At 39.3% G+C, this 26537-nt stretch overlaps 1 protein-coding gene across 5 annotated transcripts in view; it reads left to right on the plus strand.

Moving 5' to 3' along the window:
* Window positions 1-4559: 4559 nt before the first annotated feature.
* Window positions 4560-26537, plus strand: part of CALD1 (caldesmon 1) — a 181632-nt gene continuing 159654 nt past the window's right edge. For 3 of the 5 annotated variants that reach the window (XM_058530422.1, XM_058530437.1, XM_058530445.1), the window contains exon 1: window positions 4561-4660. The gene's annotated coding sequence lies outside the window, so the exon portion shown is untranslated. Of the gene's footprint in view, window positions 4661-26537 lie in introns of all 5 variants that reach the window. The other 2 variants (XM_058530463.1, XM_058530430.1) reach the window with 2 other exon arrangements.

Here is a 26537-nt window from a genome sequence, read left to right on the forward strand (position 1 = left end):
TCTTTCAACATGGGGTGAGAATTTTGAATCTAATTTTATATTTTGCACATAATCTGTAAACTTTCTATTAATAGAATAGTCCACCTTTTTCTCCCCGATTTGTGATGCCTCTGCTGTTATTTTAAAAGTTTTCACATATGCTCGGGTCTGTTTCTGCACTTTCTACTTTATTCTACGGATCTATTTGTCTATTCCTGGGCCAGTAAACTTACCCTGATTAGAATTGCTCTAAAAAATCTCAGTACTTATTTCTAGATATTTACTTTTCCATGTGAATTTTAGGATTGTTTTGTCAAGCTCTACAAAATATATCATTTACAGATTTTGGTTGGAATAATAAATGCATAGGTTAATTTGAGGAGAATTTACATCTTTATAATTTTGAGTTTGCCTCTAATAAAAGTGATTTGTCTCAGCATTTATGCAGACCTTTTATGTCCTTAAATCCAGTTTTGTAATTTTCTTGCACATATTTTGTTACACTTATTTCTAGGTAATGCACACTTTTGTTATTACTATGAATAGTGTATTTTTCCATTATATATTAAAATTAGAGATAGCTGGTTATAGGAACTGTGGATTTTTGTATACTGAACTTGATTCTAACAATTTTGCTAAACTCTTCTATTATTTCAAATATATTTAGACTCCCTTGAATTATTTACACACATAATCATATCATAGCAAAAAAAGATACATTTTTCTTTCTAATTCCAATAATTCTTATTTCTTTCTTTCTTTTTTTTTTTTTTTTTGGTCTTGGTTAGGACCTCCAGCCCATTTTTTTAATTGTAGAAGAGAAGGTAGTCATCCTTGTCTTTTCGCTGATTATAATGGGAATACTTTTACCATTTCATCATCAAGCATATTTGATGTAGATTTCTAGTAAATGTCTCTCATTCTGCTTATAGATTCTATAGTTAGTCTTTCAAGAGCTTTTGATTTTCTATAAGTGATTACTAATTTTACCAAGGATTTTTCTTTATCTGTTGAGTTGATCTTTCTCTTTTCTTTTTTCTACTTTTTTTTGTTTACTTTTAAACTGCTAATATTGTACACTATATCAATAGTTTTTCAGATTTTGATCATCTCTGCATTGGCCTTATCTTTTTTTCACGCTGTTGGATTCAATATGCTAATTTTTTTCAGCTAGGTTCATAAGTACACTTAGTCTAATTCTCTTTTTTATGTGCTGTCTTTATTGTCCAATTTTGCTATCAACATTCTACCAGTCTGATTTTGTTGTTTTATAAGCTTGAGTTTCTGGAAATATTTCATCTGAGTAAAAGAAGGGGTATGTGTTGGGGAGTGTTGTTCTTCTGCCTTTTAAAATGTTTGAAATATCTGTTCTAGTCAGTAAAGTAGATATTTTAGGCTGGAAAAATGTATATTTTTCATGGAACTAAATGAAGTGATTTTAATTTTGAATTAAAAAAGTATGGCCTACTTTTACTCTGCACAAATTGACATACAAGCAAAATATAGTTGCAAATACTCAGTTGGAACTGAAAAAAATACAACTACTCATCCAGAAGTTTCCAATGTTCCTTTAAATTTGTATGGTTTGATTAGGTAGATGTAGCCTATGGTAGAGAAGCTGTTCTTTATCTGGGATGATCCAAGTGGGAAATATATTCCGCAGAAATTTCCTATATAAATTCTGTGTACTTTTAGTGTTGTTTACAAATGACTTCTGGGAAAAGTAAATATTATGAAAGTCAAGTTTCCCATGGCAGAGATTGGCAACATATATCTTTTTTCTTTCTTTTTATTCCCTTTCCTTTCTTTTCAATTCCTGCTTATGTAAAAAAAAAAAAAAAAAAAAAGTAAAGAGAAAATGAAAAAAGAATTTTTCTATATCGTGGTGTATTTTACATGAAATTTGTTAAATTATTTTTCCAACTATATAGTTCCGCCACAATAAGTCTATTTTCAGATAGATACACAAAATGGGCTGAATGGTTGCTCATCCATGTACCCTGTATGTGAGGTATTCAGAATTTATCTAGGGAAACATACTTCTCTTTTCTAAAGACATAACCCAAAAATATTTAGCCATTTATCTTCTAAAAACCGTGCAAAATGCATGTCCTTTCCATGTTTCCTGCTGATAATATTTTCCCCACTTGTACCACAACTTTTGTTTCCTCTGGAAAGCTGGTACTTATTTTACTCATAGTTTGCAAATTATGACCTGATGCTGTTCAACCAAAGGGCATACTCATACAAGCGGGGAGAATGCTGCTTAGGATGCAATCGGCAGTGGCCATGGAAAACGGCACATTAAAACAGGCCTCACTGCGCTTCATACAATCCTGCCTGGAGATCACGAGCCCCAGACATCTCTGGATGCGGGTCTTATCTTCACACAGACATCTCCGATTGACTTGTTTTCAGAACTCACTGATGTCTACCCTACAATGTCTCCAAGCTTAGCAGTTTACCAGACTACGAAGTATTATTCTATCTTTATAACCTGTCCAGATATGGGACGTCCCCAGCAGCAAAACTGGTTGTGTTCCAAAAGTTTATTTCCAAATCATTTATTTGCCATCAGAAAACATTTTCCTATAGGAACAATTTTATAAGTGGTGGTGCTCTGCACATGCCTGGTTGAGCCACAGTGTACTTGAAATGCAGCATTGACTATACTATTCCCACCAGCCATTATTTATTCTGTTTCCCTGGGAAAGCGCGTTCTGAGTTCTAACTTGGGATGCCTGAAGCTTGCCTCTCCCTCTGCCTGGCAGCCTTCCCTGCAGCTTTTTTAGGCTGTGCTGCAGTAGCAGAGTCGGAAAGATGGGACAAGGGTAGCCAGCCTTCCCAAGACAGAGATGAGTATAGAGTTGACATAGATGTCTCTGGGTACTTGTCAATGCTGGAAAGCTGAAGAAGGGAGACCACCCATGTGGATCAATCACTTCCCAAGTTTTCTGAATGAAGCACAAAGGTAGAGACTTTTTCCTAAGTAGAGATCATCTGTAAGTCAAATCTTCATAAATAAGGAAAGGCTTATACAGTAAAACCTCTGATTTTTGAAGACCAAGCTTCTGGACTTTTATTAGCCAGGGAAAATATTTTAACACTTGGTCAGTGACGAAACAGTCTCCAAACACATAGCAAATTATTGACATAAATCTAACACCTAGCCCTAGGCCTGACAAATAGTAAGTGCTCAAAAACAATTTTTTGTTGTTGTTGAATTCAGTACAGATTGACTAATTGAGTGAATTCTATATTGAAAAGTACAAGACCACAGATTGTATGCACAGTGGGCCAGTTAACTTCATTCTGATTCAGCATCTCTTAATCCTGACCCTCTCATAGCACACATCCTACCAATGAAGAGTTGGTTGGAGTAATTTCAAGAAGTCACTAGAGGGGCCGGCCGGGTGGCACCAGTGGTTAAGTGCACGTGCTCCGCTGTGGCAGCCCGGGGTTCGCCGGTTTGGATCCCGGGCGCGCACTGACGCACCGGTTGTCAAACCATGCTGTGGCGTCGTCCCATATAAAGTGGAGGAAGATGGGCATGGATGTTAGCCCAGGGCCAGTCTTCCTCAGCAAAAAGAGGAGGATTGGCAGATGTTAGCTCAGGGCCAATCTTCCTCACAAAAAAAAAAAAAAAGAAGAAGAAGAAGTCACTAGAACATCATTGTCATCTCTCTGGGCATGTGCATCCTCTACACCAGCCCCAAAACAGGTGCTAGGTTTCTTTAATCCCTCTCTTGTGCACAATTTCTAGCAATATCTCCCTGTTGCCAAATCTGAAGAAATAAAGAGGAGGGAGAGGGGGAGGTGATGTGGAAAACCAATGAGATTACCAAAGCCATAGGACGCTACCTAGCTGTGTTTCTGGCACTCCGCTTATTCTGGAGAACAGTACCTACTAAAAAAGACCTAAGCTGTTTCTGTAATGTAGGTAGACATATTTTAAGAGGCTGTGCCTCTTTCAGGTTAGAATGTACACCAGACCTGGGTCCTGGCCGTTTAAGGCTTTAAAATTGCCTAACAATTTAATTTTCTTTTGTATCTACAACTCCTCTGAAAAGAAATACACTCTTAAGGCTCCCTCAGTTAAAAAGCTTTGCCCGCCCCACCCCAATAAACTTATGCCCTGTTAACTTTTAGTTTCATAAACTGTGCTTTCTTTTTAAATCCATTTGTGTTCCACAAGACAGCCCCTTTCTCCAAGATTAACGTTTCTTATGATTGTTCCTGACAATGGATTCACTTCCAGAGGCCCTGCTAAGGATAACCAAAAAAGGGCATGTAGCAGGCTGGTTTTGGCAGCCTGCACGCAGTTTCAGAGCTTTTTAGGTCTTGGTTTTTCTGATGAGTGATTTCCCGAGCATGCCTAGGGAATGACAGGCATCTCCACAGGCAGGCTGCATCCACCTCGGCCGGGGTGTCGTCATTGGCTGCCTATTAGAAAAACGACAGGACAATGCATACCACCGACTGCCGACTGTAAACACAGGAGATATGTGTTCACTTAGCATGGACTTCTGGGAGGGGCTAAGGAAGGGCGGTCTGGAGTTTTATTGAATAGAGCAGTGTGTATTAGGCTGCCTGCCTGCCTGCCCTCTTGCTGTGCTCCTGCTTAAAGAAATCAGTCCTTCCTTTCCGACTTAGTTCCGGGGACGAAGTTTCAGCCTACGAGGTAAGGCACAGAGGGCTTTCTTTTAAACTCTTCCAGAGAGTCTGGGGACTTTCTCCGGGTTCCAGTCAACATTCCTGGCCAAGGTAGCTGGAGATGCAAGACTGTAAAAGCCAATAACCCACGCAAATGCTCAGAGCCAGACTGGGCTTCGCTACCCTGCAGATGTTCCCGGAAGACAAACAGGATGAGATTTCAAGTTTTGTTCTTAATGGTCGGGACCAGAGGAGAGATCATGTAGATACTTATATTCAGGGACCACTGGACTCTGATTAGGATTGCCTTTTGTTTAGGATTGCAATGGGGATTATACCTGAGAGCCATAGGCGAGTGTCAGTAGGCGGGCTGTACCAGTCTGCTCACACCAGCAATCTCTCCTGCATCTTTTATTATCAGAGATTTAAGAAGGTTTTGCTTTAAAAACAACAACACAACTTTTAGGTTGACGAGAAGCCAAAAAGTGATGATTTTGAACCAAAGGTATTTACATTTTATTCTGCTACCAGTATTTAAGACTGGACTTCTAGAGCTGCAAGGAAATAAAGTCAGAGGTGGAAAGAGCACTGGCATTTAGCACTGGCTGGGTTAATGTAACTGATATGATATTTGCTAAGACAGAAGATGCCTACCATGATCTGTTTCCTATAAAACCTAATAATGAGAGAATGCATGTGCCAGTGGGTGTGTTTTTAGAAATAGAATTTAACATCCTACCAAACTACTTTTTAAAGAAATCTTATTTTCTGTTTGAAAAATGTGGCTGAGTGTGACTAGAGAATTTGGGAAGATGTAGGTTGGAAGTATGTTCCAGAAAGGGAGGAAACACGCTTTTATTTCAAGATAGTTGGACATATTTGGGCATCTTAAACAGTAGTACAAGGCAGCTAGTTGGTAATAGTCTGGAATTCCTTTAGAAAGAGCTGATTGTAAAGGGTGGGGGAATTTTAGTGCTGTGCAATACATGGTCAAAAAAAAGTAGATGAGAACAGAGTACTTGGTATTCATAGATCCCTTCTGTTAACAGGGCTATGCAGATGGACTTGTAAACTGAAATAGTAAATCCTTCTAATGTGTTTGGCGAAACCAGACATGCATGGCTAGACTTTAAGTGAAAACTAGGTGGAATGTGGCAAGAAGGGCAAATCTGACAATTTTTTAATAAACTTGGATATTAAATGTTCCCAGCTCCAAATGACTGACTCAATTTGATTTTATCCCATGGAGTGAGTTTTGTGTTGACATTCATTAAATAATCTTTTCTCTTTGTATTTAGAAGTTTGAGGATAATTTTCTTGAGAATGCCTCTCTCTCCTTCTAGAAGTGATATATGAGAACAGAATTCCCTGTGAATTTCTTTTCCTGGAACAGTTCTGAGTAAGTGTGAGAGAAAGGCTGCAGGCAAAAGCTATAGTTTGATTATTGTCCTTCCCGCGAAGAGATCAAGTTCCAAACTTTTTTCACCGTGTTTTTAATGTCAATCAAAATATGGAGAGCAATTTAGTTTTCAACTGTTCTTGAAACCATGTAGGGAATGCAGTTTGGAAGGAAATCTATAATCTTGGGATTTGAGGATAAATTCCAGTTTGAAACCAACATCTCCAAATCCCTGAAAGTTTAAACTTTGCTACCACCTCTCTCTCCTCTCTTCCTCTTGTGTGCCCCAACCCCCAACAACCACAAAACACATTTTTCAAAATAATGCTTTGAGTGTTCTACTCTCTATAGTGATGGAGCAAGGGGATTGGATATTTTACTTTATGTTGAACTTTAGGCAGCTCTTTGTGCTACTTTCCCCCTATTGAATAGTAGCTGGAACACATCTCTCCGAACAGGGAGGTGAATGGAGCACAAGGAAACTGCAGCATGAGAACTTTCATTGTATTAAACGCATTTAATAAAGAGAAATACAAAGGCAAAGTCTGGAACAAAAAGTCACTAATAAAAAGTTGATCTCAGCGCTCAGAAGGAATGTACAATGGATTGATCCATAGGTAACATGTTGGGTTGTTTCCATTGTTCAAAGCCAATAGAATGTGTAATTTAAAAATGTAGATCAAAAGATTGCTTTAAATGAATACACAGTTCTCACATTACAGTGGAGAGAAGGAGAACCAGGTCTGGACTGCAGCTTAAGGGATTTAAATGAGATACTTAAAAGCATGCCCTCACAGTGAGGCTATTAACAATTCTAATGGACTCTTGTGACAGGCCTGAGGAACTCTGCTCCGGGGCAGATAGAATAGGTTGGTCCTGTGTCCAGCCATAGAAAGTTCCAGAATCCAGCCTAGGTGTTCTCTGGTCTGATGAATAAAATGCACCTCACTAGGCCTTTTCTTAAAAACGCATGTAGTTGTCTCCATTTGTCATTTTCATGGTAGCGTCGTTACTAGTTAGTCATTCTTTTTAGCAAGACAAAAAAGTGACTTAGAGATGGACATGAAAAGGGATTGGCTAGTTCCCCATCTGCTTGCGGTCTATCACATGTCTCAGAAACGTGGTGGGTTGAGGCCGTTGTGGGGTCGGGGGAATGCTGACAAAGTGGTATGCAAATAGCATGGTAGGACTAAGGAGGAGGTTAGAAAGATGCTGCCAAAGAATTTTCAGACTTGAAAAAAGAGTTTTCTGGGTAAATTCTCTCAGAGCCCGAAAATAGAACCATTAGCTCCTTATCAAAAGTCCTTCTTCTGTCTAGCTAATCCAATTTGTTACTGGACAGACGCCCGTAGGTTCTGAGTAGTTGAGTAATTTAAAGAGATACTTGTAGCTCGGGCTTCACTCATGAGCACCACTATGAGAGCTCAGTCTCAGTACTGGTTTCTCTATTTAAATAGCCCAGACCTTTAAGGAAATCATCAACTCTTTGACTTCATCTGCAGAATGGGCATTCTTATGCTTCTCCTACTTCTCATAGTGGTTAAGATGTCCAAATGAGAGGCTGTTGGCCCTTTTTCTCTGTAGGCTCTATACTCCAAATCACCTTCAATTTGAGTCCTCTGGACATTATGCTCATCTTGGCTGGTATCCTCCACTTCTTACCTAGTATCTTTAATTACCAGCTCCTTCCTTATATTTGAGGACCCTTAAGTGATACCTTCTGGATCCTAGTTCTTTCTAGAACCCTGAGCTCAAAGTCCAGGGAATACTGGTCTACCCCAATGTTGTCTAAATTTTGGCTTTGATGATCAGAGACCAGGAGGACACACGTATCAGGAGGCAGAATAAAATGAGTTGTCAGTGGTGCAAAGTCATATCCAGGAACCAGGAAATCTGAAGGTCCAGTTGAGCAGAAGACCAATGACAAGGTGCTGACAACAGAAAGGCCTTAGTAAATGAGGCAGCTTCTCTGCCTCCAGCCAAAGCATGGAACTAATCCCAGCATGTCAAGCCTGGGCCTTGTAGGGAGGGTGAGGTAATCAGGAGCACCTGGCTGTGGTTCCTGTTGGTATTGAGTCCAGACTGCTTCATGAATCTGGCCCCTCACCACTGTTTGCCTCAGTCTTTAGCATCCCCACCTGGCTTTCCTGTAACTGATCCCTGGTGGCATCCCTAAGTTCCCTTCCTTCAGTTCTCCACCTCTACAGGCTTCCCTAGCTGCTCCATTCCCAAGCCAAACATGGGGCTTTCCTGATCCAACATTGACAATCTGCAATGATCCAGCTCTAGAATGAGGCCCAGAGAACAGCTGAAGGGTCAAGCCCAGATATGTTCGAGACAGGGGATAGCATCTTCACGTTTTTAGCCAGAGGAAGAAAAGTTAGAGCAGACAGAGTAGAGGTTAGGGCAATTTCTGTGGTCAAGAGCCACTCTGATTTTCACCCCCAAACTCACAACTGGCTGACGGTGGTCGAGTGATGTGAGAGGAGGGCAAGAAGGAAAGGATGACCATCAGTTGTGAGGAAGATGTGATGGGCTGGCCCTGTCAGTTGTTCTTCCTTGTGCTGTTGTTGTTGTTATGGATACCTTTGCGAATCTGATAGAAACTCTAAACCCTTAAGGTCCTTTGTGAACCCACCCTTCGTGACTGACAGTTGAGAAACCCTTGAGCTGGGGGAGGTGGGGTGGGGTGTGATGTAAAGTCTTCATTCTCATTGGAGACAAGGGTGGATGGGATCAGAACATGAGTGGAGGTGTCCTTTCTTGTTTCCCAGATTCTTTGGAAGGAAGAGAGGATGGTGCAAATACACAGATATATAGAAGTAGAAAACCTCATGAGGCATCTATTTCAAGGAAGAGGAGATGATCTCTAGAAAAGCAGTTTTCTATGGGGAGCTTGTAGGGGCTGAAGTTAGGAATGGCTGCTGTTAAGTGTATGCTAGAGAGCACCAAGAGCTTAATAAAATGATTGCTAAGCAGCAGGGAGGGAAGTGAAGGAAAATAAATATATATGTATTTTGGATATTTTAAGTCAATTGGGTGTTCTCAGTAAGCGCTCATTTTAGTACATGGCTTTTTCTTTCTTTTTTGGGGGGTGGGGTGGAAGACTAGCCCTGAGCTAACATCTGTTGCTAATCCTCTTTTTTTTTTGCTGGGGAAGATTGGCTCTGCACTAACATCTGTGCCCATCTTCCTTTACTTTATATGGGACGCCACCACAGCACGTCTTGACAAGCAGTGCGTCAGTCCGTGCCCGGAATCTGAACCTGTGAACCCCGGGCTGCCAGAAGTGGAGCGCGCGAATCTAACTGCTATGCCACCGGGCTGGCCCCCTGGCTTTTCTCTTTTTTAAAAAAAAATATATCAATGATGGGTAGATTACTTGAAAAAATAGCTTTTTAATCATTTTCTGAGGCTTCTGGCATTGTTTTGTAAATACACGGATGAAAGCACTGCAAGGAAATCATCTCACTTGAAGAGGGACGTATTAAATAGGAATATATAATTAATTCCTTTGGCACCCACATGTAACATTCCCTCTCTCTTGTCTCAAGCTGGGGAACTGGGCAGATTTCACCTGTGTGCTAATGATGCGCAGGACCAGGGCAAAGTGCCCAAGGGGCCCAAGGGCCAGAAGCCCCAAAGACACTAGTTCCACTGGGGTCAGGAGGGCCTAAGCCAGAATGGATATAAACTACAACAATAAGCTAATGTGTGAGTTACATCCAGATAAGTAAAAGAGAAACAGCAAAAATCAGAAGTCAGGCAAAGGTTTAGAAACTAAAAGCTTGCTTAGCAAGGCAGCATACACACAGGTATGGCGACATATGCGAGAGCACTTGGCACAGTGCTCAGAACAAATAGACCCTTATGTTAATAAGCTTCAGTAGCTCAACTAAAGGGACAGGATTATAAGATACATGTGGAATAATAAAGGGATGGAATCACAAGGAAATCCAAGATCAGAAGCCAAGTAGGACCAGGGTCCAAAGAGAATGGGGTAGGTGGGTCAAAGGATCTCACAGAAGTCCATGTGCTGCCATTAATGCATGAACATAACTCAGCCGCAGCACAGGTGGCTGTTTTTTTCTGTTCTACAGACTGGAAAATTCCTTCTGTGTTTCCTGGTCAAATTCAGAGAGTGGAGATACTATTGATTCAGCTAATAACTATTGTCTTTGGCAAATCCCTTAGCGGGAGGAGACATCAAAGGTTACCGGCATGCTTATGGATACATTACTGGTGGGTCTGGCAGCAGATCCCTGGGCAAAAAATAACTGAATAAAAGAGCTCAGTGGGCAATTTTAGAAGAGAAAGTTAGGCATGGAAGGCATATTAGTTGAAATGTCCAACAGCTGTCCATGAATATCATTTGAATTTTTATGTGACTGAATTCCTAGAGAAACAAACACCCAATGTCAGGGTCATACAGATCTTGGTGACCACTTGGGCATGGCGCGATGAACCAAACTTGAGAGAGAGTAGCCTGGAAGCTTGTGCCACTGATAATTGAAAAGATAAAATTATCCATTTTAGAAAGATTCTAAAGAAAAACACTTGAGTGTTTTTGTTGGCAAGAAACTTCCTATGAATCACAGGTGTAATATGGCTTCCCTCAAACTAAGGCGATATTTAAAATTGAATACATAATGATTTAATAATTTTAATAAATAAAAACTAAATCTCAACATAAGTCACAATACTTAACAAGCTTAATGTATAAAGCTAGTGTAATCTTAATCAGTGGAAGTTTCAGTTCTCAGCAATGTTTACCATGTAATCTTTCATTCGCTGGACACCTGTCTCAATGTCTGTCCTGGGGAGTAATAAAAGAACGTGCTGTGTTCTGGGCTCATTCTTCAGAGAGGCATTGACAAATATGCTTCCAGGGGTGAGTGTCAGAGGCCAGAGGGAGTCAGAAGAACAGAATATGATGAACAGATAAGGGATCTGGAGCTGTTTATTCCAAAGGAAAGAAAATGTAGGGGCCACATGAGTGTCTTCCAATATTTGGAGTACTTTTATATGGAGAGCAGGGGAGAAAGCATTTGTGTTTCTCATGACAGCAGAACTGAATACATAGATTCATAGAGTTGTTAGGCTGGGCAGGGCCTTACAAGTCATTTAGCCCAGGGAGTGCAAATAATTTTTCATCTATTTGCCAGCTCCAAACAATTGGTAGTGACCATCTGGAACACTGTGTTGAGAAGGCTTCTGAAGCTGAGTTTAAGCTCACTGGGGGCAAAAAATGCTGTCATTGATAATGATGTCTGTTGTGGAAGGAAAGGGCCATTGCTACTCAAGTACCATGTATTCCATGTCATTGATGTCGTCGTAGGCTTCTAACCTCTACAACTTGGACCCCTGGTAGGCCACAAAGTTGTTGCAAGAGGTAAACAAATCCATATATGCAGCAAATGTTTTTGGCAAACTGAGTAAATAATACGTCTTACATAATATGTGCTACTCTGCTTCTAATTACATAGATGCATTATGATGATAAAATGTTAATTTATTTAAAAGAGTTACTGAATTCACAGTAGCTTTTGGTATTGTGATTTCTCAATCATTGGACCTAAAACATATAATTATATTGTGTTTGGGAAGGGTGGGGCAAGAAATTTGGGCTCTTAAGAAGAAATTCTCTTAAAAAATGAACCTGTGATTTATTTTTCATTTCCAAGATAAGAAACTAAAGCCTAGCCACACTCAAAAAAATTATACATGTATTTGTAGATTTCTTTGATTAATGTCAGTAAGATTCATGAAGTCAGGAAACATCTATTTTTTTCATTAGAATATGCCCAGTGCCTGGCACATCACAGAAGCCCAATAAATATCTATTGAATGAAAGAACAAACCAAGTGACTTGACCAAGGTCACCCAGTTAATTAGTGGCAAAGGTGGTCCCAGAACACACACCTCTTAAGTCCCAGAGTGTTAACCTGCTCACTATAATATATTGCTTTTCTTGAAAGCAAAAGAGAATGTCTCATTTTAATAGTTTGCAGATTTGGATTATACAATGCAGCCAAGTTTACCTAAAATCCACTAGATCCTAACCAGTGTCTTAATCAGAATCAACTGTAGGGCTTTTTGCAAACATACATCCCTGACACCCACCCCCTTGAGATTCTGATTCAGTAGGTCTAGAGTGAGGTCCAGCATCTGTAAGTTTGTAAAAACTCCCCAATGATTCTGCTAAAACACACTGGCTCAGAAACAGTTCTGTACACCTATGCTTAAAATAATTTATAGTAAATATATGGAGTTACTTATTCCTCAGAAGCCTAGCTGTTTAGTTTTGAATAATTTCTTTCTAAAAATTACAGCTGTATATTTCAAATAATCAGTTTTGCCGAAGAGTCTCTCCAGAAGAGCTAGAAAACTTATCTGAAAATTCCTTTGGCTTCCCATGCTCTTGATTTGGGCACAAAGCTATCAACCCTGTAAGGTCAACCTTTCTGATGAGATTTCCAGAGTTTGCTTTTGTAAAGCATTAGAAATGTGGCAAGAATAAAATTTCTCATGGTATTTCCACTTCCTGTTCCAGCCGCCATTACTAAGTGAAATTTAGGCTTAGGGGGAGGGGTGAATTGAGGAAAATTTTTCTCTGTAAGTATTTCTGTCCTTAAGATGTTTTGAAGATTGGCTACTTTAGTTATTTAACTTACCAGGAAAAACAAAAGATGTTTTCTCTGTCCTCCGCTGTGTGGGAAGGAATGTACGAATCCTGAGCGGGAAGCTTCCTCCGCCCTCACACTACACCCCCTCTGATGGGGCCATCACAGCCTCTGGCTTGGATGCTTCCCTGGGCGGTCTTTTCAGAAGTGTGTGAGCCCTAAGAGACAAGGGGCCTTGGGTGCATGGAAAGGGGAAATAACTTGCTTTTGCAGAAGGACAGAAAATCTATCTCTAGGGTCTTCCTTTACTCAACAGTCAGGAGTTATATCCTCTGTATTGTGCAGAAGAGTCTACCATATTCAGACACCAAGTATATAAATTATAGTCACTAAGGATTATAGAGCTAAAAGTGTCTCTGCATGAACGACCTAGTCCAATAAGAATGCCAGAATTGTTGCTATATTTGTACCGATGCTATTTAGTTTACAGAGCGATGTTCCATTGTGTACATGAAAGCAGGGCTTGCTGGAGAGAAGCAGCTAAAAAGGAATTAGGTTAGGACTCATGTCTGCATAATGACACCACCCTGACTCAGTCTCCCTTTCCGTCTGAAACCGGCCCCCTTTTCCATGCAACTTCAGCAGTGGTGTATAGAACCAGCTCCTACTGGCTCTCAAAAGGCAATTGTTAAATTTTCAGGACTTTGAGAACCAGTTGTTAAACAGAGCCATTATTAAAATTAAATTATATAATCTTACAATTAAATAAATTATATTAAAAGCCAAGATAATAAATACTCAAAAGTCATCCCTTCCTAGTTATTTTACCATGTTTTACTATGATCTATGCTCTTGAGGTTAGCTACATCTATTATATCTGCATGATGGAAATACTGTATGATGATGTGCAACTGTGCTTCTCTTCCAATTCTTCATTCATTGATGTCATATTGGGAGCCTGAGATCAATCATGATGGGAATATTTACACCACAGAAATCAGCAAATGCTGCAAATCGGATTCCCCTCCCTTCCGGTCCTCCCAAAGCTTGTTGTCAAACATTTACTAGCACACCAAAGGTATCAAGTTGGTCAAATTAGCCTCTATACAGAAGAGCCAATCAGAATACCTCTGCTGTTTAGCTTCATTCGTATTCAAAACGTGTACTTGTGATTGCATATTTATTTGTTTATTTCTTATGTTCCTAGAACATAAGCATCATAGAAGCAGGGGCCTGTCTGGGTTTTTCAGTGCTGTGACTTGAGCCTAAAAAAGTGCCTTGCCCCACGGGTAGTAGGTGCTTAATATGTGAGTTAAATGAGTAAAAGAATAAATATCCATAATTTCTTCTTGATCAGAAAGCTGAAGCCAATATTCATAGTTGAGCTCATGGATTCTCTCTGATTGTACCATCACTGAGTGCTTAGAACAGTGTCTGGCACATGCTGAGTAGCATATAGATGTTTATTAGATAAAAGTCAAATAAATGGTCTTCACAACAACCAAATTTACAGATGAGGAAACTAAGTTGCAATTAGGTTAAGTAACACATCTAAGGTCACACAGCTAGTAAGTGGCAAAGCCAGGATTCAAACCTGGATAATCTGGCGGCATAGTCCGCATGCTCCACCACCACACTATGCTGCCTGTTGCTAATTATTCCAATTGATGGATACTCCTGTTTTACTTGTGGCTCTGGAGACGTGACCCACTTGAGAACAAACTTTGAAATCAGGAAGACTTGAGTTTGAATCTCAAATTTACCATTTTCTAGCCTGTTTCTTCACCCATAAAATGGAGATGATTATTCCTCCATTTTGTGGGTATCATAAGGATTAGAAAAACGTCTCTAAACTGCTTTGCACATGATAAGCACCGAATTAAAAATCACCAGCTGTCAGCTGTAACTTCCTGTGGAGGCACTCTGTAGGATGGGTTTCCCTTAGTCGCCACAGTCTCTCAAGTTGCCTACTCCATGGCCATCACGTAGATGGAGTAAAAAGAGTCAACTTCTTTCATGTTAGGTTCTCCAGGAGGTAGGACTAGGGACAATAGATACCAGTCATAGGAAACTCTATTTCAGGGTTGCATAAGTACTTTCCAACTAGATCTGTCTGTCTCCGGAGCTTGGACCACCCTGCTCTGCAGAAGCAGACAATCTCCACCATCCCTTTCAACCACGAAGTTTTCTCCCCTGCCCTTATCATTGCATCTGTGCTGCCTTTAACATTGTAAATAATCTTTAGTATGGCTAAAGGGTTTTATTTTTCCTTAGGGTGGGTTGTTTTGTAGGTTTTCAGTGTTTTAGACCTGGAATGAGAGAGGGAGAGAGGCAAGAGGGCAGAGGGAGAGAGGAGAGAGAGGGAAGAGAGAGAGAAGATTGAGACTTATCTGGAGAAAAAAGTACTGAACTTGGGAGGGAGAGCAGCTAGAAATGGATAGATAGTTGTTCTGAGCCCTTGTAGGTTAGAGACGGTTGAGAAGATCAACTAGCTCATTCAACTACCCTGCTGGCATACTTGCTATGTGACAGACACTGTTCTAGTCGAAGATGACTACCTCAGGGCAGTAAAGTAAATTAAATAGTTGCCCAAAGTCACACAACTGGCAAATGGCAGAGCTGGATTCAGCGTCGCTCCCTGACTCCAACCCTTTCCATTTCTCTACCGCTGTCTGTTCTGCGTCTATCCTCAGGAAGGCGATGGAAACCAGAGCAGGAGGTTTCCATAACCAATCATCATAATTTGTCAGAGAGCCACAGTGCAGTTCAAATAGACAAGCACATTGTCATTCCCTGCCATATAAGGAAGCATGGCTAAACACCATTTCTTTCACTACTGACTTGAGAGATTATTCAACTGAGACTTAGACAGGATGAGAATCTAGGCCTACACCAGTTAAAGAAAAAGAAGCAGCAGCAACCTGGAGAAGGACTTTTGTGTTTTCCTTTCCTGGTGGCAGAGATAGTTTAACAAGGAGGTTACACCCTTTCCCCCCAACTCAAGGGGAGATATTCTAGAATTATGTGCTGAAGGATTAGACTCTGTCCAAATATATCAAGCTGTTTGGGTGTTTGATTATGTCAAATTTAGATATTCAAAAGGCCAAGACAGATCTGATTCTGTGAGGACTGGGTGGGAAGTCGAGGACTATGCCACTCTGCAATGGTTGACTAAAGAATTTAGAGTCCACTCGCCTTGCCAGCCGTTCTCAAACTTATTATTTATTAATAAGGCTCCACCTTTAAGATTGACCTTCCTGCCCCATACTCAAGATATTTGTGTGATCACTCTTTGCCTTAACAATCAGTCACAGAGGGGATTTCAGAACACAGGCCCTATAACCAACTTCCTGGAGGGAGAAACTGAGGCGTGAGCAATTGAAATTATTTACTTGGTGTCAGGCAGTCCAATCTTGCCATAGGGAGCGCCCACTCTTTCAGATAACTCAAAGTAGCATTACTTAGTCTTCTCAGGGAAATGAAAAAACTATAAAAGTCTGGTCAACTTCTCTTAACTCCCATCTTGGACCAGACTGCATCTGGGTATGAGTTTCCTAGGGCTACTGTAACAAAGTACCACAAACTGGGTGACTTAAACAACAGAAATTTATTGTCTCACTGTTCTGGAGGCTAGAAGTCCAAGATCAAGGTGTCGGCAGGTCCCTTCTGAGGGCTGTGAGGGAAGGATCTGTTCCAGGCCTCTCTCTTTGGCTTGTAGATGGCTGTCTTCATGTTCACATAGCATTCTCCTTGTATGCGTGTCTGTACCCAAATTTCCTCTTATAAAGACACCAGTTGGGGCTGGCCCAGTGGTGCAAGCAGTTAAGCGTGCGCACTCTGCTTTGGCGGCCCGGGATTCACAGGTTCAGATCCTGGGCGCGCACTGTTGCACCACTTGTTAAGCCATGCTGTGGTGGCGTCCCATATAAAGTAGAGGAAGATAGGCATGGAGGTTAGCTCAGAGCCAGTCTTCCTCAGCAAAAACAGAGGAGGATTGGCATCAGATGTTAGTTCAGGGCTGATCTTCCTCAGACAAAAAAAAGAAAAGTCACATTGAATTAGGGCCCATCCTAATGACTTCATTTTAACTTGATTACCTCTGTAAAGACCCTATCTCCAATTAAGGTCACATTCTGAGATACTGGGCTTAGAACTTCAACATAAGAATTTTGAGGGAGACACAATTCAACCCATAATATGCCCCAATTCAAAATGATGGTAGAAATCCACATGGCATATTTTCTGAAACTCTAAGCGCCAAAGACCCTATTGCTTCCTCCCTCTGAGTCTAGGGAATGCTTAGCTAGAAATCACTTGGCCTTTTGAACTTGTCCTTGACATTTACTTTCTGCCTTTCATTTCACAAAATTCTGATCCAGTAAAAAGTCAAAAGAGGTCTCTGAAATGACGCACGGAAGTGCAGCTTCATATTCTGTGGCCTATCTGTGGAAGCCTGTGAAACCACGGTGGCAGACAGTCTGGTATGCGGCCAGCAGAAGTGGGGGAGGGGGCTTGGTGGGAGACTTGGCTGAGGCAGCCTGCGAGTCTGAAAGGCAGAGTGTGAGGAGGAGGTGAGCAGCTTTGGAGCAGCTGGCTGGGGAGGCAGCAATCAATGAGACTTTGTACGTGCCTGTGCAGAGTGGAGAGTGAGGATGGTCATTTTCAGTCATTTTTATACACGCCGATCACAACCACTAATCCCCAAATACAGGAGAAAATATTAGAAGCCTGCACATAGCTGTGCTCTGAATCGTTTGTCTCTCATCTTTGTTTTCTTCTATCTCTTCTCCATCCATCATTACATTTTCATACACTTTTCCTCTCACCAGCCCTCTTAACTTTATCAGTCTTTGGCCTGGCTGGTTACAAATGGCCCACACATTGTACCTTGTCTCCTTTTTCCCTTTTTCCTTAGCTGTTGTTTTCCTTTGCCCTTCCTTAAAGCTCTTCTGGGTGTCCACTTCCCAAGTTCAGTCCTGCTTATGGCTACGCTCAGTCTTAGGCTGGAGATGGTCTGCAGAGAGAGTGACTCTATCATTTATTATCCAAACCGGGACATTTTTGAGAGCAAAAGGAGGAAATATTAATAATTTCCCTATAATAACAGTCCTAAATGGGAACTGTACTGGGCGATGGATGGCTGGTCATCCTACCCCTGGTGGAGTTCTCTGCACTCCCGAGATCTCACTTCCCCTAACAACCACTCCCTCTGTTTCTGTACCTTTTTTTTTTTTTTTTTTAACATTTTATGTTCTGATTCTTCTTTTTGTTCCCATCCCAAGAAACCTGATGTATTTTTGTCAATGTGAGTTTCCGTTTTCCCTTATCCTCTCCTCACCTCTCATTCCTCTACTCTGCTCTGGCTCTTGTCTCACCACTTGAGGTCCTCTTCTCCCTTCCCTCTCTTCGATTTGGTACAATCTTGATGGCATCTCAGGGAGGCCACATTTGTCTGCCTTCATACACGCAGAACAGATTCCCTGCATTTCTGAGACAGAGCTGAACACACACATGCACATGTACAACCACCACTACCATCAAACGTTACAAGCTGCTTTGGGTCTCAGATGATCCCTTACTGGCCTGTCCACCACGTCAGCACCTCTGCTCAGAGACTAGAACAATTTCTACACCATATAAACAGGCGTGCCTAGAACTATCATGTATACATGTTCTGTGTATGTGCCTGGGATCTTACGAGAAGTGTCTCCTATACGTGTACATGTCTTCACTGAGAGTTGAAAATATATGGCCTAAAAAATAAAAAGAAAATGAGAGTCAAAGCTACCTGTGCACTGCCTTCATTTTGACTTCAGTAATCTGGATTGTTTTATCCTCTAAAGTAATATATGCCAAAGGCCTAGCAATGACTGCTAGGGGTTTAACATAAGTAGAAATAAACTTTGAGGCAAAAAGATAGAATAAACATTGACTTAAGTCCCTTTCAGATGTCATTCTTTTTATGATTCAATCATCTGCGACTTACTGTCATTCTGAAAAATCACTTCAACTATCCATTAGTGTTATGCAAGGTAGGCCTGAAGCTCCTTCTTGACTCTAAAATGAGAAAGGCAGAACATTTTCCTCTTGCAAGTTACTGGAAACCAATCCATAGATGTCTGAAATTCTTCACAGTATGGCAGCGTGTCGGCTGGAAAAGGCTGTTTTTGTCATTTTTATTTACTTATTTTAGGGTTTTGAACATAATTTTCTTTCTCTTCTTTTTTCAAGCACCCTAAAAATTAATGAATGAGGGGGAAAACAGTGAAAGAAGATACTTTATGGAAGGAAATAAGGATTCTGTTATTCTCTCTTTCCTTCCTTCCTGTCTTCCTTCCTTCATTCTACCCATCCTATTCCTCCTCCCCCTCCTCCTTCTTCTCCTTCATCCTTCTCTCTCTTCTTCTCCTCCTTCTCCTCCTCTCCCTCTTCCTCCTTCTCCTTCTATTTTTTGTTTCTTCTCTCATTGAGATTTATACAGTTGGAAATGTTCTGTTGCTGTTGCGCAGCCAAAAGCTTTAGCCACGATGGCCTTACGTCTCTCTTGCTTAAATATATCTGTTAAAAAAGATTGATAATAACAAAAGGAAAAATCAAAATACTTCAACCACATTCTGCAGGGTAGGTATATAGTTAAGGCAGTGGTGAAATAGAAATACCTATCCAACGAGCTCTCTATTGCACCAAAACTGGATAGAGCAATTATATTAGCCAGCCTGGAACTGCTGACCCACCTGTGTTGAGTAAATCAGAAACAGGGAAGTGTAGGAGTTTGAGATTAACTTTCATGCCTTTCCATATTTCTGCTCTTAGATATGCTGTTAAAATAAAACAATTACTCTTTCCATTGGGAGTAGTTTCTAGCTTGCTAATTCTTTTTCCTGAGAGTATTTGCAGCGAGGTTTAAGTTTTGATATCTTGGCTTTTATATTTTATGGGGGCCTCAGATTCCAGGTGGTGGTCTAATAGAAAAGTGGCCCCAGTTCCTGCCTCATGTCCACAGCTGGTAACCTGTGTGACTTCGAACAGACCCCTTGTGCCTCAAGCTTCCTAATTATAAACTGCCAGTAACCTTTTCCCTTCTCTATAACACCCGGGTAGAGAACGATGAGGTCTTTAATATAAAGGCCCTTTAGGTGGTAAAGTGTCTTTAAGACATGATTTTCTTTTATTTTTCCTTTGAAACATGAAGATTTTTTCTGGTTGATTTTTGGGGAAGATGTAAGTCACATATTCACAAAAGAAACTCTCTAGATTCAAAGTCCAGAATTTGAGGTTTCCAAAAATTCCATGCATGGCAGCTTCAGCTGACTCCTTCTGGGGCTGCCTCAACCCCAGTTTCAGCTTTTCCTTTTTTTTCAGGCTTCTGGAGCAAGTGTATTTCCTCTCCATCCTCGACTTTACAAGCAATATTGATTGACAATCATCTTGTTTGGAGATAGTCTGAAACCCCAGGGTGCTGAAAAAGGATGGTTAAGACAGATTACCACACAACTTGAGCATTTTGTCTAATGTAGTCAGAAAAGTTTTTTATAAGCTTTGTCTCAAACCAAAGCACATAGTGAACAACTGCATATCTTAGAGTCTTGTCACCCTCAGATTCACTAAAATTTTCTTTCATCAGCATTTAAATTTGTAACACATGAGATCACCACTTCTCCGGCCATGCTGAGGCCACATCCCACATACAGCAACTAGAAGGATGTGCAGCTGTGACATGCAACTATCTACTGGGGCTTTGGGGGAAAATAAATAAATAAATAAAATTATTAAAAAAAAAATGCCCTAGGAACCTAAGAGAAAGAGTAGAAGAACAGCACATTTCATCCTAGCAAGTGTGCTTGAGGCCAAGTTTGCACAATCAAATGGGTGGGTCCAACTGTTGATTTTTATTATTTTTTACGTAAAATTTTATTTTAGAATAGTGTTTAGATTCACAGAAGAGTTGCAAAAATATTAAAGAGTTCGCATATACCCACACCTAATTTCCTCTACTGTTAACATTACTATGCACATTTGTCACAACTAATGAAACAATATTGATACATTATTACTAACAAAATTCCATGCTTTATTTGGATCATCTTAGTTTTTGCATAACATCCTTTATTTTATAAGCCCCTTAAAACAGATTAATGTTTCATATGGTAAAAATTTAATATGTACTTTATGAAGATATTGATGGAACTCTAACACATGAGTGAAAATTGTGTAAGCAAACTCTTTGCTTGAACGTATGCTTACTGGACCAGCAATCCCTTGAGGACTTTCCACCTGAAATACCCTAGGCCTCCTCCGGTCTCTGGTTTGTTTCCCTTTAGACCATTAGCAGATTCCTCAGCTTGCTCCACCCTGATGACAGATGCTGGAACCCTATTGCTGCTGTCACTGAGGCTGCTTATCCCAAACAGATAGCGATATCCCCCAGCACCTTCACTCCCATTCTACAGTTTTAGGCAGAAGTATAGAGTGAAAGGGTTTACCTGGCTGTTAAACTGCTGAAACTCTGCTCTTAAATTGCATCATACCATTTTTACTGGTAAGAACTTTGACGTTAATGAAGGAAAAAAAGAAGACCTGATCCATGTTCCTCAAAATCTTGAAATCTATAGATTTTGGCCAGTTTAAAAACACCACAATTCATGAAAAATACCTATTACTAAAACATAAATTATGGAGAGGTTTGCTTTATAGAAATCATCTCAATAACAGCCTTCCACATACTGAGCTTCCAAACTTTCTTTGAAATATGAGTTAGCAGCAGATAATAGCAGAAAGAATCCATTTCATTCAATTTCTGCCTTTGAGCAACTTGATGACATCAGGCCGGTGACTCAACCCTCTGGGGCGTCAATTCCTGTAATGAAGAGGTTGGACCAGATGTAGTCTTTCCTAGCTCTAATGTTGTTTGGATTTGTGGCTTTATAACTTTCCCTCATAGGGCTTGTTATTGTCCTTTCTATCAAGGTTACTTCCTTAATGTTATTGTGCTTTGACTGACAAATCACTTTAAAGGGGAGAAAAAGATAAATTTAATTCAACTACTAATTACAAATGAGTTGCCTTCAACGTAACCAGTTGTTTGATTTATAGCAGTTGGTTTGTTCTTAAAGTTGATTTTATGTAGAGATACAATATAACCCTTACATGCAATGGAATCAATAAAGATGAAAATATATAATGATGAGGAAATGTAGGTATCATCTTTGTTATCTTCATATGCAGGTAGGAAATGTAGGTATCGTCATATAAAAAATTAATTGGAGGAATCTCCTTATCAATGGGTGAAACTAATATTCTTGACTCAGAGGTAGTCCTTAACACCTCCTAATAGCAACAATGTCAGCACTTGGAGTTGGTTATCTGAGTATAAATAAAGCTGGTAAGACACACCTTTTATAAAAGGAATGATTGAATTGACTCTCAAACAGAAAGACATCAAAGTCAAGGAAGGGAGTAAGAGCTTAAGGCTTGGCGTGGAAATGGTTACTAGGTTTAGCCATCTGCTTTGGTCTTTCTTGTTCCACATGTAGCTATATAGTTTACGTAAAAGTATCTCTCCAGAGGATCAGAAAGAACGGATTTATGGAACCAGATGTGAGTTAGCATTTCCACAGGTGTGGCTCTGCAGCTGAAAGAACATGTTGTACCAGAGATGGAGTTATATGTAATCAATATAAATTACCACTAGACTGTTACAGAGGTTGATAAAGCAAACATGTGTCGTTTGGATTGGCCTGCTGGTATATAAAGAGAACCTGCTTCACTTGGGGCACATCGTGAAAAAATGCATCATTTAGTATTTATAAAAGACTTGGTAGCAAATACCGCCACAGAGATCAGGCAAAGTCGTTCCAGTTTGCACATAGAGGGAATAGCTGGTGAATAGATGGAAATGGCGTTTATGTGCTTTCATCAGGAAAGACAAGGAACAGTTCATAAATATTTATAGTCTCTCAGCATCTGATAGGAAAGGGCCAAGAGGATGAAAATGATTAGAGGACTGGGGGAAAAAAAAAAACAAAAAATAGAACACCAGAGAAAAGATTAAAAAAGAGTAGAATTGGTTAAACTAAAGAGGCAAATATCTGTTTAAATGGTACAGAAAGTCATGGCTGTAAAAAAAGGTTAATTTAGTAAATTGCAGATCATTTTGACAATTATACAAAAAAGAGAATTTAAAAATTCTAGATATAAGGGTAAAAATGTTGATTAACTTTGTGTCAATAAAGTAACACAAACATTTTGATTTTTTTAAAAAACTGGGTGGTTTTATGCTAGCTTATACAATGAAACAAAAATGAACACTTCTACTCTAACACTTCTCATTTGCTTAAACCTTTTTTGATTTAGTTTAACTGTATGGTTAAAATCTCTTATATTCTTACTAATTTTTCAAAGTTTCTTAATTTATTAATTTCCAAGGGAGCTAGGTCAATATCTCTCACGAAGATTGTGAATCTGTCATTTCTCCTTATAAAATTGGTCATTATCATTGTTAAAATTAGTCATATGTTTGAAGGCCATGTTGTTTGATATATATAAGCTCATGATTTCTAAATATTCTTGATGGAGTATTCCTTTCATCATTAATTCACCTTAAATTCTATTTTGTCTACTAGTAATACTGCTACAACATCTTTCTTTCTATTGTTATTTACTTATTACATAAATATTAAACCATTCATTTTTCAATATTTCTGTGTAATTATTTTAAAGTGGATCTCTTGTAAATAGCATATAGATAAATTTCTAAATATAGTCAGAAAGATGTCTATTATTTGATGTATGAGATAAATCCATTATATTTGTTACGATGGATGATATATAGGATGTCTGAAAAGTCTGAAAACATAGAATAAACAATTTTAAATAATAAGTAATTACATTTTCAAATATTTTGCTCATTATGTTTTTCTTCAAGCCTCAGACACCATTTTCAAGTGTATTACCTCTAAATTTAAAGCAATGGGTCCAATTATTATTAATCTTAAAAAGTATAATAAATACACTACTTCCCTGGGTTCCCAGAATTTTTAGACCTTATAGAGTGTATTTTTTATATAAGACATATTGAACATATTATTTGAAAATGTAACTAACCTACAATATAAAAGTGCTAAATCCTTATCTCCAATAGTAGAAGGTTAACAAGTAATGTCTAACATTAATAAAGCCACCATACTCAAGACAGTTTGGTATTGGTGTAATAATAGAAAAATAGATCTATTAGACGGAAGACAAACTGCAGAAATAGACACCATCTTCCTCATCCTTCCAACATTATTATAACTGTATAAATCTTGGTCCTAGCTGACCACATCGTATACTATGATTACATTTTACTTTTTATACTATCAATACCTTCCTCCTCTCTCTCCTCATGATTTAATAATTACTCTACTTCTTTTACCAGTTTAGTTTTCTGTTATTAATGCTAACATTGAACCCTTTTCAATACAGTCAAACACATCAGGTATTTGGTGTTTGTCTTTTTTTTTTTTTTTTTTTCTTTAAAGATATACTTCCTGGAAACATCTTGGAATTTTCTAGGTTTGTTGCTCAGCTAGCTGCTCTAAATCTTTACTTCACGGTCATTTTAGGAATTTCCTTTCTAGGATTAAAAGGAATTTCCTTTGCACGTGGGCTGAAATTTGAATCTTCTGTTTCCTAGATCTCATTCTTCCTTTCTTTATACCCCTGTTTTGATGGAGAAAATCATCTAGGAACTTCCTGAACATGAGTGCAGAGGAGATTAAATTTTTTAATGTCTTTGGTTTACCTCATACATCGTTGATTATTTGGCTGGGTATGGAATTCTAGGCTGGGAATCATTCTCTCTAAAACTTCTCAAAGCGTGCCTGCATTATCTTCTATATTCCAGTGTTGATCTTGACAAGTCTGATGCCACTTTGATTCCTGAAAATTTGTATGTTGCCTGATTTTTCCCTCCGAAGCTATTTAGACTCTTTTTATCTTCAATATTCTGAAATTTCATGACAAGGTGCCCTGGTATCATCTGGATTTTTATTCCTTCTGTTGAACACTTAGTGGGCCTGGTCAATCTGGAAAAATACATCTTTTAGTTAATGGGAAATTTTCTTATGTCATTTTGGTGATAATTTCCTTCTCACCATTCTGCATGTTCTCTCTCTTTCTCGGATCTCCTAAACTGATCCTCTGATTTTATATTCTCTCAAATATTTTCTACTTTTCTGTATCTAATTCTAATATCTGGGAGGTTTCCTTAATTTTGACTTTGTAGTCATTATTTTTAACTATAATATTTTGAATTTCCAAGAGTTCTTTTGTTGTTGTTTTGGATGTTTCTTTTTATAATATCCTGATCTTTTTTCAGAGATACAATAGTTCTCTTATCTCCTTGGGAATATCATTCATATTTTCAAGTGCCTTTCTGTCTCTCTTTCATCTGTGTTTCCTCTGTGTTCCTATTTTCTGTTGTTTGTGCTGGTCTCTGTCTTGCATTCTTTCCTTGGAACCCTGGTGATCCTTGGCTTGCTGTGTTTATACAGGAGTGAGGCAATAAAAAGCTGATTGGAAGCTCTGGGCACAAGGGCACTGATGGGCTCACTGGCAGAAAATAGGCCAGTTTTTTTCAGTGGACAATCACCTAATGCCTGTATCTCTACCGGCATTTTCTTGAACAAGTGTATCCAAAGAAGACTTTCACAATCTCCTCCTGGTGGTGGTAAGCCAAGTTCTAGCATTGTGAGAAGTTTTAGGGCATTGCCTAGATTGTGGAGGCATCCCCATGGGTAGTTTCCTATTTGCCTTCACCATCTGTGTCAATTGCACTTGTTTTATATCATGTTTCATGTCAGTTTCTCGCCTGGAATTTCTAAGCAGGTAGTTGGGAATTGTATCCTGTTCCCCCACACAGAAAGGGGCTTTCTCCCCCTCAGCCTAGAGTTTACCTCTTGCTGATAGGCTGCTTCCCCATTAGTAGGTTACCATGGTTAGAGTATTTCTATTCCTGTTCATGGACGGAACATCACCTTCCTAGCTCCTGGCTTTATGCAGGAGCCCAGTTACAGTTTTCTGCTGTGTTACTAATGAATGCGACCACACCTTCAACTCAGGCTAACCTCTCTGTCTTTGAATTCTTTCTATATTCTGTAACCTGGAGATGCTTCTCTCTTGCTTTCAGGCTCATTTCAGTGTTTCTAAATGCTTTTCTTATTTTTTTTTTCCTACAACATTTATGTGTTTGAAGCAAAGTAAGAAAAGTTCTTGGATCTGCTTAGTCCACCATGTTGAATAGAAATCTAAAGTAATTCACTGAAAATCAATTCAAGTAAATTATAATGCCTAATTTTGTGTATATGTTATCAATTCATAACCATCAATTTTATCTATAAAAGGCTTTCCTATTAGAATATTTTTATTATTTATTTTTCTATATATGTCAATTAGTTTAAGTCACTAGACAGACTGGTAATTTTGGAATGTCGGCCAAAGAGAAAAGTTTTTCTGGTAGTTTTTCTTATCACAACCTGGTTCCCAAACAGTAGATCTGATAGATGAAACTGAATGTTTTGGAATATCTTACTAGCCATTGCCACCTTTTTACTCTTTTAACTTTCAAATTTTCACCTGTTTCTTCATTCTGTCTGCATTATCAATTGAGGAAAAATAAATTAGCCTAATGGAGATTTAGCCTTGAATATATTTTGAAAGGTAATTTATTGCCTCCATCTGAGATGGTAGCTATGGTGGGAGGAAGATGCTCAGAAAGGCAATGTGCTATGTTTATGTGCAAGTAGAACAGTCATGATGGTCAGAAGAGCTAGCCCCTGGTCCTTGTTTCTGTGTTTCCATGCTCAACTCCTTAAACAGAAGTGATTCTCTTAATGGGAGAAATG

Source organism: Diceros bicornis, chromosome 3 (assembly GCF_020826845.1).
Source record: "Diceros bicornis minor isolate mBicDic1 chromosome 3, mDicBic1.mat.cur, whole genome shotgun sequence".
In the NCBI taxonomy this organism is placed as follows: domain Eukaryota; kingdom Metazoa; phylum Chordata; class Mammalia; order Perissodactyla; family Rhinocerotidae; genus Diceros; species Diceros bicornis.